Source organism: Fistularia commersonii, chromosome 2 (genome assembly GCF_037954325.1).
Source record: "Fistularia commersonii isolate RoL2024-O1a breed Wild chromosome 2, RoL_Fcom_v1.0, whole genome shotgun sequence".
NCBI lineage: Eukaryota > Metazoa > Chordata > Actinopteri > Syngnathiformes > Fistulariidae > Fistularia > Fistularia commersonii.
In genome coordinates, this window is record NC_141285.1 from 4,714,620 (window position 1) to 4,732,500 (window position 17,881).

General features: G+C 38.2%; 1 protein-coding gene across 4 annotated transcripts in view; it reads left to right on the plus strand.

Moving 5' to 3' along the window:
* sertad2b (SERTA domain containing 2b) overlaps positions 1-17,881 on the plus strand; it is a 51,529-nt gene that overhangs the window by 27,658 nt on the left and 5,990 nt on the right. For 2 of the 4 annotated variants that reach the window (XM_086164988.1, XM_086164974.1), the window contains exon 1: positions 5,464-5,556. The exons of 1 other annotated variant lie outside the window; for it this stretch is intronic. The gene's annotated coding sequence lies outside the window, so the exon portion shown is untranslated. Of the gene's footprint in view, positions 1-5,451; positions 5,557-8,719; positions 8,927-17,881 lie in introns of those variants that run through there. One more of the 4 variants, XM_086164979.1, reaches the window with a different exon arrangement.

Consider the following 17,881-nt stretch of genomic DNA (forward strand, 5'->3'; position numbering starts at 1 on the left):
AAGTTGTTTTGTTGTCTAATACCAACCGCTTAGATTTTATTTTGGAGGTAAACAGTTGTAAAACTGATCAAAATATCAAAGTTGGAAAGCATTTATTTTTCTGTTTTTTTGTTAGGGTTCACTTTTCACCTGTTGTGCAAGAAGTTTGCAGGAAAACATGGAGCTGATAGTGATAATTTGGTTAAAAAGATTAAAAAAATAGCAATGATCATCTTGACGCATCAGTTAAAACGTCTGAAATTCTGTCTTGTCTACATTTTAAATATTGCTGTTTATCCTTTGAATCTTGCTCTGTAATGAAGTAATTCCTGTAGGCAACAATCTTAATTGATCACAGGCTTTTGACATTTAATCTCATGTCTTCAAGTAAGCATTTTAAAAAGAAAAAGCAAAGTTGCTTTCTTTTATCAGGTGCCCTTTGATGACGTCAGAAATTAATGATGTGGGGAAGTAAAAAAAGTGAACATAGTGCCATTCATGCCATTTGATTATGTATTTGTCTATGAAATAGGGACAAAACATCCTAATGTAGCGACAACACCACATTTCGCCTCAAACGTACTTAAATCGCTTTTTTTCCCCACTGTCTTCATAAACTCATTAGTCTGGATATCTTTGAATGGGTCAGACTTCAAAAAAACGTCTCATTTAACTTAAATGCCCATGTATTCAAAGTCCATTCCCTTTGTAATGCCAACTTTCTGTTAAAAATTAGCAGATGTGACGCAAAAGCCAATATTACCCAAATGATATTATTCATACTATGAGCAAGATTTCCATCCAAAAGGACAGTTAAATTTGAACCCAGTTTATGAGTAAGCTTTGTGTATTTTCTTCCATGGCAGTAATAAGAATATTTTTATTTATTGTTTGTTTCCCATCTGACAGAGTTGGACTGTTTCACATTGTAATTCCTCCAGTTCATTCAAATTTTGAATGGGAGCGCACTTATTGAGAGGATGACTGTCAGAATCGAAATTCAATTTAGACATTCATTTGAGCGATCAGTGGATCATGCAATTCTTTCATTGGTATTTGGGAGAAATTTGAAATATACTTCAAAAAAGTATTTTATGGTAGATAGAACATATGGAGTATTGTAAGAACAAATAAGTACAAATTTTGGTCTGAAGACAGACAATCTGAGATCTGAGGGGTTATTATGGTGACCTGGCAATTATGTAGTCCTGCTTTTTGATGATGTGCGGAGGACTGATACACAAATGATCTGATCTTTGAGAAATAAACTATCAGATTTTTTGGAGAAATATAAGTTTATTAATAACTTACATTGAACATAGTCTCAATGAATGAGTGGCAAGACACACAGGGATTGCATATCCAGTCATAGTCACAGTTTTGTGTACAGTGGAGTGACACTGTATGGTTATGAAAATGTTAAGATTGGAAATGCACAGTTCTGTCTAATTGTGCGTAAATAGAGCATTGGAAAAGAACTTTGTATTGTATCCAAAAGTGCAACACAGAGGTGGAAGATGGTGGAACATGTAGCCTCATGTTCAAGCAATAATGAGTGGGACTGGTGAACTCACCATGAGTCAGGTTTACGCTCAAGTTTACACTGATGGCATAACACACACACACACTGACACACACACAGACGTGCACACATGCTAATACATGCACATAGGAACGTAGATAAGGAGAGCATTGACACAGTGGCATTATGCATTTGCTGCCATAATATTACTTGTGTAGACTGTCAACTTGCAGGTTTGCAATCATATATAATTATTCATAAGGTTGCGATACACTGTGTTTTTCATATTGACACTTAAACCAGAGAATTGAAATACTTAGACAAAATGAAACAAATGGAGGGAAACGAGACAACAGAAGCAGCCACAGCAGCTGCACAGTGAGGATACGGCACAGTGAAAAGGCAAGAGAAACAAGGGGCAGGCTGATTTTAAACACAAGGAAATAAAAGAAGAGAGAGCGTGAAATAAATAAAGATAGATAGGGAAAGAGGGAGGGGGATGTTGCGGGTGAAGCTCTCCAGTTGGTGTTGCTATGGCCCTGCCCTCCCTGCTCACTGAGCCATTTCCTGTTTTTGACCTGAAATCTTTATTTAGAGCCATTCCTCCTCGCTGCTCGGCATTCATGACTCAACTCAGAGTCTGGCGAGATGAACGCAGGACAAAATTCAGATCTTCATTCACCACAGAGGCAATGTGTGTGTGTGTGAATGTACTGGACCATGTATAGTCAGCCATACTCCTTTATGATACACTGCATATGCAACACCAAAAGAGGCCACTTTGCAAAGGAAAATAGCGAATTCCTGACTTTTACGGTTTGACAACATGGTTTCATAAACTCTGCTTTCTCACATGATGTGACTCAAATAGAAGTAATAGTCTCCATTGGCTTTATATGAATAGGGCCATATGTATCTTATTATTAATAAATATAATATGTATCTAGAAGTGTGTTTCATATTTTAATGAAAACAAATCGGAGGCTGTTTTCAATATAAGGCCTGATCAGGCCGCATAGGGCAATTCTGTTATTTTAAATCAAATATATAATATATTAAATATATCTTAGATTTTATCTTTAGCCTCCAAATAATCAACATGTCTCTTTTATCACGGAAACAAAAATGCCCAAATGGTCAAAGTAACTTTTGCACAAATACATGATCAAACGTCTGGCTTGTGTTTAGTGAAAAGTAACTAAAATGGGTTATCCTCCTTAAAGTCATTCTTTAAAAAAGAGTACTCAACCTTGTGCTGTCTTGTAATTCTGTAAATTCAGGTTGTGTGCGCGCAAGCTGTCATGCTACTTGCTAGGTCTTTTCATCCCAAACAGGTACTTAAGATTGATTTATGGCAAACAGTGATGAAGCATCGGAGACGGTGTCCTTATTTTTGTCTCAGAAAATCTTATTGTTGCCTTACATAATAAAACCGTGTCATCCATTTTATTTGTCTGTGTTATAGGAGGATAATCACCAGAGGCTGTACATCAGGTTCAGCCTTCAACCACTTGAATTGGAAAAAAAAAATAAAAAAGATCAAATCTCTTCTAGACAGACAAAATGAACCAATTAATTTGTTATGCTAAATAAATCCATGGGCTGTGACCTACACACATGCAAAAAAAAAAAAATCATCTGCAGTTTATTGTGACTTCCTTCAACTAGCTTCATACAATGTTACAGTTTGGCCACAATAAAAAAGAAGCTTCAATTAGTGGTGCATTCATTATATATCCACAATAATCATTCATTGTTGTCCTCTGGGGACAAGTAAAGTACTTTTAATTCGAATTTGCTGAAAAATGGCCAAAGGCCATTTGGCCGCTGCAAAACACAATATCTAATATTTCTGAAAACACTCAGAAGTGATACCTCGCGAAACATCACTCAATAATTCAAAGATTCAAGGACTTTTAGTAAACAAAATCAAAATGCAACAAAAACCCTATGAACCATGTACAGGAAATAATACAAAATGAGAATAGTTGATCATCTGAAATTAAAATGTATCAGTGAAAAAAAATTCCTCATGGGGCCGAGGAAATGTACATATGAAAATTCCGGGGTTCTACTTTGGTGTGCCAATTCATCGTTTTATCGAAAACAACAGTCAAAATTGGTGCCGATTGAATTTAAATCCAGCTCCTTCATCTTCCTTCCCCACTTTGATTAGTATCTCTCTCTGAAGGTAAGCATCTTAAATACTGGGCATATCTGTATCTATCCAACGCACATAACACCCAGTGATAAGGACAAGAACAATATCGTTGCTAATATGTTTAAGATGTTTCACAAAGGCGTACCTTGACAATGGTTGATTAGTGAGCCTGATGTGAGGCAACGTTGCATTTTTAGACATTATCTTGTTCTGTCTCATCAGCTGGCTATCTGACTTGCCCATCGATTAGTGTTGTGTATGACATGTACGGTACATGCCGGAGGCCCTGCAGTGTACACACACTTTACAGCTCTCACTGCTGTGATACTATTTTTCGGTGGTCTTGTGTTGAAATGGCAGGTCTTGCATTTCTGTTGTTTCTTATTGCTTTTTGCAACTGTGAGGACACTTGGGTATGATAACTGTTTTTCGAGACTGAAGCTGTGCTGTTATCGCACACATCCAGTAATTGATGGGAATAATTATGACTGCAAGGTTCTCCATGAACAAACAAGGAAGTTTGCATTGTTGTGAGGTGAGTGTTTCAGTGTGTAACTGGGTGAGTGTGCAAGTATACAGGGCAGATATTGTAGCGTGTTAGTCAGGGAAACACCCGTGTGATGGTAGAACGTCTATTTAATGAGCAATAGCTGTTGTTGGCAAGAGCCACGCCACACAAGCCTGCAATACAATTAACTGTTACCGCTCAATTCCAGGTAAAAAAAAAAAACAAAAAAAACAGCATCCATTGTACCCCATACCACACCAACTAAGTTCCCAGCAACCCCCCAAATCACACAGAAAACAAGCATCAACATAAACCCAAACATTCACAATATTTTTGTTTGAGAAACTGGACTTCACCTAAGGTCTTGCTGTGGTGATCCCATCAAAATAGAAATAAAAAATATAAAGGGAGATAAAAATCCATGATCGAACTATTATTAAAACAAGGGAGAACTGAGGACTAGTATCAACTTGTAATCCTTCACACAGAATTTATACAGTGCTAATATTATGTGTGGGTATGTGTGTGTGGTGAAGTGTTCCTTATGTTTTGTGGAAACAACGCCAATCTATTCCGTTTATGAAGTCACTTTTTGCACATTCCCAGTTGTTTAAAGTAAAAGTAATGATTCAGATCAGGCCAGGAAGGGGTCGGATTGGGCATAGGGTAAGGGCAAGTGAATAGAAGAGAATATGCATTTGCGAGTGTGTTTGCGCGCTCACGTACGCGCACAACCGCGTGTGTATGGGCGGGGCCATTCCGTCGACGTCACTCCTCTGGGCAGCTGCTCGGTTGCAGCTCCTCCTGCTGCCTTCAGGTCCTCCAGTTAAATCCAGTTATCGATCCCAAGAGCGCGATCTTCGTTAAGCAATCAGATGCTAAATCGTATTATTGTATCATATCTGGCACTTCATCTCAGTGTTGTAATCCAGTGTTACAGATGTGTCACTTAAAAATTAACTAAAGAGTAAAAGGGTAGTTATTGAATTCATTGGCTGACTTAATAGCAGTTGTAATATTGGTGGGAAAAGATATATCTTTTAGTTTACAGAATACAACTGGGTGTTAACTAGAAAAATTCAAATGAATGAGCAGCGGATGAATTTTACTAAATATTATCCGTTATTGTACATATTTTTATACAAATATACGTGTCTGCTCAGGGCACCGTCTATGGAGTTCCTGCCGGCGTTTCAATGTCCCGCAGCCCCTGAAGGCAGCAGCGTTCCGGTGAGCTGAGGCAGTTTTCTCCTCCTATCAGCGCCATTGTGTGACAGAGTCTCCGAGAGCGAGGACGGCTTGTTTTTTTTTTTTTTTCACCGTAGCCGACAGGACTGTTTAAATACCCCCATGTTTCTCTCTCAAAATCCGGCGGACCTGGATGTGGTAAGACACGTTTTATTTCCCAATACATATATTCTTAAGAAAAAAAGACGCCGTGGAAATTGCGTTATAGCCCGGAGGCGTTAGCTACATATTAGTAATGAGTAATAGACGCGGGGGGGAAAAACAGGCTGGTGCTTTCTAGAAGAACTGTTATCGCAAGGTTTGGAGGAGAAACTTTTCCCGTGAAATAGCTAGGTTATCGACTAACCTCCTGTTTTTATTTTCGTTTCTGTTTCGTTTACCCCCTCTTCTCTATCCGAAACTCTTGCCAGTGTCGCTGCGAGCTGAGACGGTGGCCGCCAGTTTATCACTGTCGAGAAAAGTCTGTTTGAACTTTTTTTTCCCTAAATATCCCGAGGTTTCCAGTAAGATACACTTAAATGACCCACACGACGCATATATTCTATACAAATATCATAACTTCTCGTGTTGTTTTTTTAACGAGTAGTTGGGAAAAAAAGACCTAAATTTGTTAGCGTGGTGAGACATTTAAAACACGGTAACTCAAAAAATGTCGCCTATTGACAACCAGATCGTGACACAGTTCAAGCGACATGTGTAGCCAAAGGCAGCATATACGTGAAAAAATGCACCAAACCTCAATTTTGTGTGGTCCACTGACTTGTCATCGTTTTTGTCACAAGCGTTGGGCTATCCTGACTTCTAAACTTGCAGGGAAGTAGCGGGATAAATTTGATCCAGAAGTGATCTTCCCCTCCGGTGTCTCAGTCATAGAGGCTTGTCTGGTGAATGGAGGGTGGCCTCTGTTTTGCAACATGTAGCACAACACACAGCAAGCCTGCTCCTCTCCGCTTTAGTGACCCACCAGCTTTTGCACGTCGGTCGTGTCAGAGGTGTCGACTTAGTCTAGTGGAGGGAACCCACAACACTGTCTCAGAGCATGAAGAACCCTCCCCCCATTCATCAGCACTGAACCCACCATCTGAGGAGGACAGATCATTGCAGAGTTATACAACTAGTTGTGCTGTCGATGAGGGGGTGAGAAGGAGGCTTCTTGGTGTATCGGGAACCCTTTGCAGGGTGTTTGATAAGCTGTAATATGTCCACAGCAGTCCATAGTAATAGCAGAGGATTTGCAGATCTTCTTGTGACATGTTTTAACTGATTTTCTTTAAAAAAGCTCACCTGCCATCCTTAAAATCACTCCTAATGATTCCTCTATCAAAAAAAAGGAAGCGCGTGTTTCGCACATAATACCTGTAAAAGGGCGCACCCTCTCCTAAACACATTGAACGCTACATTATATTCAACTTAAGTTGCCGAAATCTGTCCAGCACGAGCAGTTAATATTGTATGCTCAATTTGATTATTCTGGGCTTTCCTTTCAGCTTTATGTGTACATAATAGAGTTCTGAATGACATTACCACTATATATCCTGTCATCCTCAGCTGCGTGGGCTTTGTCCTCACTTACTTGACAATGATATCTATTTAGTTAGGTGTGTGTGTGTGTGTGTGTGTGTGTGTGTGTGTGACGTTATCAAGTTTTCATTGGGATCATCCCTCTCAATTTAAATGTGGGAAATCAATGTTAAACTGCTTTGTTTATGTGTTGTCTGCTTTTCATTGGAAGTGTTTTAAGAGTATCAAAAGTACAAAGACCGGCACATGTTTGAATTTGCAAAGCTGTGAAGAGCACTTAAATGCATTTCTTAAGTTGATATTACATGTGTCAAGTAGTCTATAAGAAGCAGCTGTGCTGAACTCAAACGTAAAAGCAGGAAGATTTTAATTTTTCTCTAGAAAGATGGAGAACAGACTTAGCATTCTTAATGAGAACAAAAATCAGCAGGATGTTAAAATGCAATGTTTTGACATCGAACTTAACACAATAACCACATTATGTCTCATGGAGATTAAGCTTTTAGCTGTGTTTCTACTTGTACTGTCAAATAGGGGACTAAAGTAATGTCAACTTCCAGTAAATGGACAAAAAAACCTGTGATGATGTGTCACTCTGCAAATGAATCAAACTAAGACAAACCCTCATTTTGTGACTCGATGGTTGCTTAGTTGGTCTGACCATCATTTCGGAGACACCGTATGCATCGTATCGACTTGTAGAGCTGGACCAGATGAGTGTTGAAATACCCTATGCTGAATATTAGCCCTTGATTTGCTATAAAGGCCTTGTGATGTCACAGATCCCTCATGCCGGAAGAAGACTTGAATCGTGTTATTGTTGAGCTCAAAGGAACCACCTTTCGTCTGTAGAGCCATTGTGAAAATAGTCTCAAACTCCGCACATAAATCAATCAATCAATCTCAGTTTCAGAGGAGGGCCGACTTTAATAGGTAACAGCTGATATTACCTCAATAAAATGTAGAAATAATAACGTGCCTTTTTCAGAGTGCCATGCGTTCCCTCCAAATCCCCTCCATTTCCTCCCAACTCTCTGCTGATGTGTTCACACTTAGTGCATCTGTAATGAGCAGAGAAAAAAACCATTGGAATTTATGGACAGTAAAACAAAATTGGAGTGTGTCCTTAACACAGATCTTCACTGGCAGTTTTAGAGGAAACAAATAGGGGTTGTGCAGTCTTTTACTGTCCCTCTCTAGCATCTGGGTTTATGTGATATGTTGTGTTGCATCCATGTTGTAAGCATGGATGTTGAACGCCACATTATATTCACCTTTAGTCGCTGAAATTTGTCTTGCACGAGCAGTATTGTGGCTCTTGTTGTAGCGATAGAGGTGCATTGATGAGGTTTATACTTAAGTAATAAGGTGCACCCAAAAAATCGATGACATTTGCAGGATTGAAGCTGCTGTAACAAGGTGGGCAGTGTGGTAATAGGGCTTATCCTGCTGTGAGAGCATGGGTGCCGCAGTAATAAGCCAGATATACTGCAGTAATAATGTGGACATTTTTCTTCACACCCGGCAATCCAGACATACTGACGCTGTAGATTTCAGTAGCTTCTGAGGCTTTGCCGCTAGAAGTGTCAAGCTGTGTTTTCTCCCAGAAGAGGCTGGGTGGAAAGACTGGAGCGCTGCGCGGCATGCAGACACGTCTGCTGACCTAAATCTGCTCTCTTCTTCTGTCTTTTATTTTTAGACTTAAGCATGGGTGCAAGTTTGTGTTGATACTGCCCTGACCAGATATTTAATTTGGGTTGTTGTTTTGCATTTTTGACAGGATTTGGAAAAAAAAAAAACATTGAAGGATGTAAATGCCAAGCAGGAAATTTCCCCACAACAAAAAAGATGACAAGTTTGGGGGAAATTCAGTGATATGCCATCTTTCCTCTATGATTAAAACAAGGCTGCAAATGTCTGCTATGCAATGGGGAACTACAGACTCGCCTCCGACAAGTTACCGAGAACTATGAATAGCAACCTATGGGTAGGTAGACCACTTCTATCAGAAGTCTTCAGTATGCATTCTCAGTCTCCAAAGCACTCTTGAGCTCATTTCGTGATGCATGCATTTACAGCTTAAATATACGATAATCAAATCATGAATGGGACATCATTTTCACAGCAAATTGAGCTGCCACTACTTTCCCGAAAAGCAAATATACTCATAATCGCTTTTTTTTTTTTGACAATTGGGGAATCAAGATGATGTCGAAGTATAAACATAATGATGCTGATTCTTATTCTGTATAAATCACTACTTAGTCATGTGGGATACAAGCGGATTAGCAAACTTATTTAAATGCTTGTTTTCTGAATGGCATTCTGAGTATGATCAGCAAAACTCAGCTGCAAGCAGAAGTGGGATCTTGCAAGTAGAACCACAGTAAATATTAAAACCTTATTCTCCAAACTGCTATATGTAGCCAATAAACCACTCTTTTGGTGTGGTTTCAACAGGAGTCAGGCAAAACAGACTCAGAGATTTACAGTATGGGGACTGTCACTTTGCCTCAGACCTTTGTCCTCCAGTTTTTCTCTGCATTCCTTAACACCTCATGCATTGTACATTTAAATCGCACTGTTTGACGAGTCTCTTTTCTGACTCAAGACCCTTTCTTATTTACCAATCCCAATACTGTAAATAAAGAATGAATGATTCAATACATTGAAAAAAAAACATTTTAAACATACGTCTATGAGAACAAGATTCAACAGCGTCTCAATATTAATGGCACGTTGCATGATGTGCAGTACAAGCTGTAGTGTTTTGTAACCAGGTCCGTTATTACGTAAGAGATTGTAGTGAATTCCCTGTTTGATACCCAGCTGACCTCTGTCATGTGAGTGTTTATGATCATTATAAGTGCAGAAAACACACACACACACACAGTGGTTTGTGCAGCAAGATTGGCTTATTTATTTTTTTTCTGACTCTCCTACCATCTGTCTATCCTTGTCCCAGAGTAACAGATTGAAACATATTTTGTTTTTAACTCATGATCAAATCATAGTTTGGGATTAAATGTATGATGTTTCAATTCGATACCATGACACCTTGACTGGTTCAACACGCAATATAGTTAATTTTCATTATGACTGTGTTTATGATTTTCTTTAGATTGCGAAATGGATCAGATGAATGTACATTTTTAATTTTCTGCTTTTCCAAATTATGGTTAATTGATAAACCCCCCACAGTTCAATCACATCACTTCTGTGGTTAATGTTTGTGAGAACCTTGGGCAAACAAATACTGTCCCAGTTATGATACAGGCCTGTGGTGAACACATGAGTCAGTTTTGTCTACAGACAAACAAAAACTGGACCAATAGTTTATTTTTGAATATGGTCAAGATCCTCAATTATTTTCTGGTGAGAACTTAAAAACTAGTAAAATCATGAATATTGTATTGGCAGGCTGGGTGTAAAGGAGTGGTCACCTGCAATCTTCCTCATACTCATAGAATTTTCAGCAGTGTGTGCAGTACACTGGGTTTGGTCAGATGAGGACTGCAATGCTCTTCCTTTGGTTTTGTCTGGAATGTGTTGACTAGGAGTGCATTATGTGTCGCTGTGTCACGCACACACACACGAGTGAGTTGGACAGTCTCATATGCAGAGCTTGATGCATGACTGCAAAGAGGGACAGTGGAAGCGCATGACTAACTGTGCTACCCTAATATGTCTTACTCTGCGCAGAACACATTCATCTACCTGCAGCAGGGTAGAGTCTGTGTGCACATGCATGCGTGTGTGTATGTGTATATGTGTGTGTGTTTCCATACTTTGTGCATCCAGAGAACCTGAAATAGCCCAATGTGGAGGTTAGGGGGAGGGGTGGATGTGCAGCACAGGCATGGAAACCAGAGTATCCGGTTACAGGATCATAATATCACTGCAGAGTCCATCCACTAGCTCTGCACCACAAATGTGAGTGCGTGCACGGGCGCGGACACACACACACACACACACACACACACACACATGCATGCAACTCCACTACAACTGTCTTTTTGTTTGGTCTTTGCACTTACGTGTGTTAGGAGGTACAATTGACACAATGACCCACAGATGTGCTTCCTCACACCTTTGTTTTACACTTTCTGTCATAGTTTTCTGTGTTTTCTCAAACTCAAACTGTTCGTTTGGTGAAAAATAGCTTCATTTTAACAGACTAGAATGCTGAAATGCAGCCAGTATGTGTATAGCCTCAACTATATTTTTTCTACTTCGTTTTTTTATAAAATTTTAAATAAAAACTATCATTATTAGGAAAAAACACAAAGTTTTATTATTCAATTGTCAGTCTGATCAGGACTGCAAAAAGTTGTCAGTTTTTTTATCCCGCAGCAACAAGGTCATTGTAGCACTTTTATCTGATTGATTCATTGAAAAGGGGAATAGATCACAATTCATTTTAGACTGATCACGAATATATTTTTTTACCAAGCCAAGACTTTGCGATGTCTTGACTAGTCAATGTCTTGACTAGACATTTTGACTAGACAATTCATTTTAGATTGATCTTGAATATATATTTTTTACCTAGTCAAGACTTTGCAATGTAGCTCAAATTATTTCTCCATGATTTTATGGATGGATTTTATAATGGGTGACTGGTTATTTGTTTTTAATTTCATATTAAAATCTCATTGCCCAGATGAAGTACATTGCATCCAGAGTTAAGTTACAAGTTACAGAGTTAAGTTACGATACAACTGGATGTGTTTGCCACATCAAAAACTGACAGAAGACATATACTATATTTACAGCATATATAGTATGCATTGAAGTGCTTTAAACAACTAGATCCAGACACATTCTGAAACACATATTCACCAGTCAATCAACAATGTGCATCATAATAGTCCTTTAGCCATGATTTAAAACTGAATTTGTTAATTATGAAAACCCTTTTTTCAGATTTGTTTAGCTATAAGTCACCCATGTTCAAGGATGTTTATGACTATAGTTTAAACAATATTCAGATCAATGTAATTCGGTTAATTTGTTTTCACATAGTTATCTTTGCATGCCTTTTGCTGATAAAATGCTAGAAAAAGAGAAGGGAATTCATCAAAGTATATGATAAGAGGCTGATCTACAGGATAGGCCAGACCCCCAGTTTATTCATAGAGGAACATGTGAATTAAAATAATACTGAAACCTTCAGAACACATATTTGACCCAAATGTTGACAGATTTGCATCAAATCAAAACCAAAACTGCAAGCGTGTCAGCAAAAATGTTGTGTGTTAGAATATTGCTTCAACAGCAATTGAATCTAAAAACCATGTTGTCACATGGCTTATTTACCTCTACTTCACACAAACAGAAGTCTTGTTTTATAAAATTATCTGATACCGTATAGTTGGTCCTGATAAGGCATTGCAACCATCTCAGACACCTTATTTCACTTGTTGACACATGTTGGTAAATTTTATTTTCATCTGACTAAAATGAGTCAAGGAAAAGAAATTGGATTCAGTACAAAATTGAATTGTTATCTTAAATAATACATGCTTTAATTTCTATTAATAGCGGTCTTAGTAAGTAAGAAGACCGTCATGCTGAATATGAGTTTCCTCACTAGAGTGTATTTCTATTTGATTTCACATCAGTGTCTTCCTTGCTCTACTTTGTCTACACAGCCTCCTTCAGGACAGACCTCCACGCTGCGGACATCTGTCTCTTACTAGTATATTTAAAGTTTTAATAGTCTTCAGCGAAAAAATTGTTGCAAATATACTGTTAAAAAACGTTCTCACAATGTGTTCTATCCGATTCATGATAACCGATTGATAACCGATGATATCCGATTTATGATATGATAACATTTTCATGACTGATACATAGATCTCAATTTCTCTGTTAGTATTGAAAGTCATGCATTAAAAAATGTATAAGTCAAATGAATATGTCCCCACAAAAATTTATATGCTTTAAATTCTCTCCTTTATATACTATTGCAAAGCCTCTGGTAACAGCTGTACCAATCCTGAAATTTACTCATTATCATCTGATCTTTGGATTTTTTTTCTCTGCGTTGTGGATAATTTTTATTTTTTCCAAGGTCTGTTTTCTTTTTATTGGTTTCTTGTTTGTTGTGGATTTTTTTTAGTTTTTCTCCTGCTAATTAACTTTTGTTTTTCTTGCTGGTTTCGAGAAGTTTCTCAATGAATTTTAAGCATTGCCAGTTAAGTCTGATATGTAATGCAGATCTTTTTTTAAATTTTATAATTATATATTCAAATATAAATGTATATCGTATACAGTCTGATGCTTCATCAATATCCTAGGGGTATTGGTAAGGGATTAATAATGTATTTGATTCTGAAATCAAACCACTTTTTACACTTAATATACCTTAATTGTTTTAAACAGAAAAATCCCTGAGTAAATTGCTATTATGTTACATATAATGAAAAGTATGGAATAGGTGTCAAGGATTCAAAGTGTTTATTGTCATATACATAGGAAGGAAACGTTTTTCCCTGTACAATGAAATTCTTATTTTGCTGTCTGGCATATGTACAATAATATACTCTAAACTGAAAAAAAAGAATATACAAATAATTATCAATGGAATTTTTCAAGAAACAGTGATCTGTGTCTGAATGTAGATAGCAACATAATTGCTATCCATTAACACTATTAATAAAAATTGATGACAAGATTTCACAGCTACAGGATTTTTTTTTTTTTAATGTAATTTAAGATATTGCTCAGTAGTTTTCCTATTTATCCTGTCATATAATTACATCTCTAACTTACCTTTCATAATTTTTAGTTTACTTTGTTTAGGTGCACCAAAGATTCACTCTCTGAATCAGTGTCAGAGTATTTCATCCATATCTATAATGTCAGTCTGTAAGATACACAACCAGTATTTAATTAGTATTAAGGAGTAGTGTGGATGGATGGAACCAGAAAAGGCATTCAGACATCTCTGGCCAGCTTTGCTATCAGTTTTTTTGTCACAAACACCATAAAGATTGTTAAAAAATAAGAAATGATGCTAACTGACTGAAGGTTGGTGACCCTTTTGTCAAACCAGATTAGGTTTTGTTCCAAATACCAGGGGAGTGCCTGCAGAAGGAATCTATGAGATAATTTAGTGGTACGTTAAGGCACAGTGACCTTGAATGAAGCCTAGGGCTCCATTTTGGATCGTAGTACCGGAGTCATTTATGATCCGTATTTCTTCCTGATGTGTATTCATATCTAGATTAGCCTCCTAGGGTGTAGGTGGTCCACGGCCCGATAATGGCGAGGGAAAGAGTAGATGGTGGATGGACAAGAAAGAAAGAAGAAGAGAGTGACCGAAGAAGAAGGGAGGTGGAGAAGGAAAGGGAAGAGGAGGATAATGAAGTGGAATGTGAGGGGTGGGGCACCTCTGGTATGTCAGCCCTGCGCTCTCCGTGTATGAGTGTGTTTGAGTCTAAACACCCTGCCATGAGTCAGTGAGTTAGACATGCGCAGCTGCTTTGCCTCTCAATCACACACCCGCAAACTGCTCTGAAACTATGCATCATTCACTTTCATTCTTCTTGCTGTCTTCCATCTGCTGTTTTTCTACACATGCTACATAATAAATATAGAAGTAGACGAAGGAGTTGTTTTTACACATTGCACCAAAATGAGTGGCGTGATCCTTGCTGCTCCTCTGTTAAGGCATATGGTTGAGGTGATTAACCTCTACTTGTTTATCTCCACACACGAGCTGCATTGAATGCTATGCATTTAATATCAGTCCGATTAAAATGTCGCCTCGTCCAACAGTTTTCAAAACCAACAAAAACACCCAAGAATCCCAACTCACGTACAACTTAAATTTCTCAGAGTTAGACCTAGTGTTTTCAATCAACCCTCCATAGATGAATGTTTAAATGACTGCGAGCCTCCCAAGTTTTCCCCAGTAATTTGCGAGACTTAAACCCTCAATCAGAGGAAAACCAAGCAGGCTTAAGAGATACTGTCGTGAAAAGCTCTTGAGACCTTTTTGCCACTATAAAAGGGATGGCATTTTAGAGATAGATTTACATTGGGTGGATTAAATTGTATAATGTCTTCAGATTGGAGCTTGGTGATACAAAGACACATCTTAAAAATCTCAATACAATATATTGAAAATTCTGATACATGAGTTTGCCGTCTATATCCATACAAATATTTTGTCTGATTATAGTGTTATTTTTTTATAATTTGTTTTTTTATTCATTCTTGAATAGGAAATTATAGAAAGGCAGTTCAACCTTAAAAAATCAGGAAAGCAGTACCCATAAAAAGTAAAACAGAAATTCAGAAAATTGCGGTAAATTGACAAAAATCACCCAAACTTATATAGAAAATCAGCAGGAATTTGGTGTAAAATACATCAGAAAAAATCTGACATTGATTTTAACTGTGTATGTATATAAATGATACAACACATACAGATATTTTTACATATTCAGCATATATCACAATTGAGGCACACATGTTTTTAGTAAAATTCCTTGACAAGTTCTCATCAGGACATTCATAGGCAAGTAACAGTGCTCTCTGGTGGTTATCAGCTTTGAATTGAGCCAAATGACAGACCCCCTGTAACTTAAATCCTTGTTGATGACAAGTCATGTATTGTCTTAAATTGCTACAGTTCTGAAAATGTGCTGTAGGGGGAAAAGCATGCTTTAGGCTATCTGTGTTTAGGGAAGACGAACGTTTATAACTGTGTGCTTTTCATGCTCCTGGTAGGTATCAGTTGAAGTCCACCGCATCTGCTGTCATATTGGGTTTTATATAGTCTTGGCTCATTCATCTGTCATCTCGGTAATCGTAGCACTGAATGTTTGTGTTTGTACATTTGTAATGAATGGAGCCTGTGTGACAGACACGGCTCACACTAAGCACCATGTTCGGGTTCCTAATAAAAGCTTGCTGTACTTGCCAGTTAAGCGGCCTTTTATTTTTGTGGAAGAACTCTTAAAGGAATAGTTCAACATTTGCCCTATAAATTTGTTTGTGGTTCTGCTTGAACATTCGTTACTCTCCCACCTTTTACAAGACCAATTCCTCACCTACTCCTTCACCTCCTCCTCTCTCTTACTCCTCTCCACCACCCCCAGCACTCCTTCTAACCTAACCCACCCTCCCTCCTGCTGCTGCCACCACCCCCTTTTCCTCTTCCTCCTCACCCCCCCACACCATCCCATTCTTTGTCATCTCTTTGGGTGAATTCCCAGCTGACTGTGTTTGTCATGGCAACCAACCAGTCGTGGTGACTGGGCCTGCAGCTCACACTTCCTGTGTATTTGGTTGCGTGTGTGTCAGTGTGTGTGCACACGTGCGTGTGGAGATAGGGACTGGCTGTATGAGCCTGTCAGCCTGGATTAGACTCAAACACACTGCAGCGACGCCTGCTTTCTTTCATTCGTTCTTGTTTGCCGTAATTTTTTTTGCCCACTTCCTTTCTCACCCATACATAATATCACGTAAACAGTTTTTGTTTTCTTATTAATATACTGTATCATTGTGGTAGGGCATTTTTCTCTATCCCCCGTCTCAACTGTATGTCTATTACCTTCACACTGCTCCACCCCCTTGCCGAGTAACTCAATGTGCTATTTAATATGGAAGGGGGAGGGAGAAGGGGGCTTGGCTTTAAATCTGGGCTATGATCTTGTGGTACAGGAGGGAACACTGCTATTACATAACTTTTATGTACTTGTGTGTGTGTGTGTGTGTGGGGGGGGGTCATCTGTGCATATATTTGTGAATGTGTGAGTAAGTTCATCTGTGTGTGTGTGTGTGTGTGTGTGTGTGTGTGTGTGTGTGTGTGTGTGTGTGTGTGTGTGTGTGCGTGCAGCACAGCACTGCAATTCCTGTTTCAGCTGCTTCTACTTTCAACTTATTGTTTATTAAATCCCCCGTTGCAGTAGCTGAAACTATGTTTTCACTATTGAAGCTTCAGGGTTGTAGACATGTGCAGTTTTTCTGTAACAGTCAGAGGTCCCATTCTGAGATAAGGGAGTATTTTGGTATTAATTTCAAAATGTGTAAACCCCATAACGGAGATGTACGCGATTGATCAGGTTTCAAGATCAATGTAAATTGTTGCATCTGTTTAGTATCTTTATATTTGTCATGGAAAGACATTTGAAATAGTTAGTTCAAAAAACCCTGCTCTGAAAATGTATTACATATTGAAAAAGAATTCTTAACATTTTTCTTCCAGTTTACCCACTGTCATATTTAAATTATCAGATAACCAGAGTAAGCTTATCGAAACTGTAAACTGTCAATCTAAAGCAAAACTACTGCCCTATCTACCATTTGCTTCTCCTTGAGTTTGAGCAAGGCTAATTTGGACATTTAGAAATTTTCTTGACAGTCTTTTGCAACAAATGAGTTGATAAATAACCCCATTAGGTAGAAGTTCACAACTGGACATCTTAATGATCTATTTGAATAGCTCACCTCCTGATCAGTTGCATTGTCACACACAGGATGTAAGTGCACAATAGTTATCTGGGCTTAGATAGTCACTTAGTCCCTGCTGAAGCTGTGTGTTTGTTTTATTCTTTTCAGGAAGGGATCACATAATAGATATGTGTTATATTGGGAAGGCCGTATCATGGCAGATATGATTTAGTCTTGATGTCAATATCTGTCTCATCATTATTGTTACAAAGAAATTGAAAAGCACAAGTTAGCTTTTTAAAAGTTCAGGGTTAAAGTAGGCTGAATGTAAGGCATAGTCATGCATAGAGTTTTTAATATAAAAATTCTGTACAGCAACCTAAGAAAAAACCCTGGGAAAGTACATTTGCCCTGGCGAAAAAGCGATTGACCTTGTATAATAACTACAATGCCAATTCAGTAATTCAGGGAAGCCCATACCAGGAGTACATCGCATTACAGCACACCCTTTTAAAATCAATAAGTAGATTGGCTA